This window comes from Limulus polyphemus, unplaced genomic scaffold, assembly GCF_000517525.1.
Source record: "Limulus polyphemus unplaced genomic scaffold, Limulus_polyphemus-2.1.2 Scaffold1224, whole genome shotgun sequence".
NCBI lineage: Eukaryota > Metazoa > Arthropoda > Merostomata > Xiphosura > Limulidae > Limulus > Limulus polyphemus.
In genome coordinates, this window is record NW_013666834.1 from 310100 (window position 1) to 312444 (window position 2345).

General features: G+C 30.1%; 1 protein-coding gene across 1 annotated transcript in view; it reads right to left on the bottom strand.

Annotated features, from left to right (window-relative positions):
* The window catches only part of LOC106462682 (neuromedin-K receptor-like), a 35371-nt gene that overhangs the window by 29038 nt on the left and 3988 nt on the right, over nt 1-2345 (bottom strand). The window lies entirely within an intron of this gene.

Consider the following 2345-nt stretch of genomic DNA (forward strand, 5'->3'; position numbering starts at 1 on the left):
ATTATATCGAGGTGATGTGAGTAAAATCAGCCATTATATCGAATTAAAACAGCAACCAAATTTTGGTAATATTATCCAGAGTAACTTTTAAAACTGATTTAGAAAAATAAGTTTGCGGACATTTTAGACGTTTTGGCAGATTATTGACAAACCATAATAAAAAATATTTGTTCAGTTTGATTTCCATAAAGAACAAAAGGCATTATTTCAACGTTTTTATTAAAATATTAAACTAATTTGTTTGCTTGATACATAAAAGTATTTTAAGGGACGATCAATAACATGTCGAGCTTTGCTCCAAATGTAGACAAAATAATAATAAAAAAACGGTATTTGGTTTCTTTCTAAACTATATCAAATACAAGCGAATGACAATAATAAATCTCTAACATTGACTTAACACTTAAAGAATGATGCATATATTATAAAACTTTAACAATTAATTCGTCTCCTAAACTACCTCACGGCTTTTCCTGGTAAATAGTATTGTTACACAACTCAAGTGTCGGTGGTACACTTAAGCTGCTCTTTCATCAGTTGTATGTTGACTCAAAAGTAAATAACGATCGGGGCATATTTTGGTGAATGTTATTGTTATATAAATCAAGCGTTGGTAATAGAGTTAATTAATATTTTTCTTTCAGTTGCATGTGGACTCAAGAAGTAAATAATGATCGGGGCCTTTTCTGGTCAAAGTTATTGTTGGATAACTCAAGCGGTGATGATAGAGTTAACTTGACGTTTATAAGCTCAATGAGTAAATCATCTTAAGATTAAACCAAGTGTGACGAAGAAATATTTGGATCTCGATTTATTCTTCTTAATAGGGAAAAAGTTCCTTTGGTAGCTAATTCATAAAATAATCTAAGTATATCTTTTTAGTTTATAACTAGAGCAACGGGAATTTCACGTAAAATTTAATAAACACCGCGTCTTCTATAACTAGTTGGTCAACTTGCAGATTAAATATTCGGGGAATTAATAACATAACATCTGTTTAGATACAAACTATACAAGTTCAATTAAACTTCAATAAGCTCCAATGTGTATTAATCATGAAACTCATTGTTTCAATGGGATGTTTAATAGCACTTCCCGTACTTCGTCCTAAAAATCCCCAAAATGAGATTATGTCAGTGTCTTTAAGATTACTAAGTTTAATGGATGTATATATTAAAAGCAATATATTCGTCTGAGCGAGTTTGGTCAAACAATGTCCTCCGTTTATTGATCAGTAGGGTCTCTTTCCTACGGAGGCTGTCTTCATTAATCTTAGTAAGCCTTAATTAAGTTAGACCATAGTAATGCCAGTATCTAATCTAGTTTCTGTACAAAAAGATTATCCTCATCAACAAAGTGTTTCCACAGCTTTAAAAAACTCATTTCAGCCGTTTATTTTTTGTTTAAACTACAATATTATCCATAGAAATATTATCAGGAAAGAAATCAACCAAATCATTAGTACTAATAGCAGCCTCAAAGTGGAATAGCAAAATGATTTAACAAACTATGCATACGTTTGAAACTAACTGGTGAGTTCAAACTAATATCTTAATTTTCGTACCAAAAAAAAGATATGTTGTACAAACATATTTTACTTTATAATATGATCTTATTACAATCAAGTTGTTACATTGTTATGCCCATTATACACATTTCAAATAGCTGGCTTTTAATTGAAAGTTTTGGTAATTAGAATATTTTAAATTGTGGTTATTTTCACAAAAAAAAGTGAAAAGATTACAGAAAAAAACATCATAATATTCTTAAAAGAAACAATATGCATCAAAAGATTTAAAAGAATTGGCAAGCGAACTGAACAATTAACGTCTTAGTTAGACATAGAGGTTCTCAAAGAAATGATGACATTCAAATCACCTTTCAGTGGTGAAATTTTAATTAAAAGCCAACAACTAAAATATTCTGGAATGTTTGTTTTGTTGTTAAGTGAAAAAAAACAAAACACAATACACAATGGGCTATCTGTGCCGCACTCATCACGGAAAAACTACACAATGAGCTATCTGTGCCGTACTCACCACGGAAAAGCTACACAATGGGCTATCTGTGCCGTACTCACAACGGGAATAAATCCCCGAATTTTATCGTTATAAGTCATCATGCTCACCTTATGAGTACCATAAAATACATCAAGCAAAGATATTCTATGGCAGGTTAGTACAAATTATTTTTTTTTTCAAATCTGAAAAATCTATAGAGACATAAAAATATAAGAAATACCGAAGAGATAGCATTTAAGGAAATCAAGGGGATATCTTTGATAATTGAGAAAAATATAACAACATAGAAAATTACTTAACATAATGATAAATGACATAACTCTC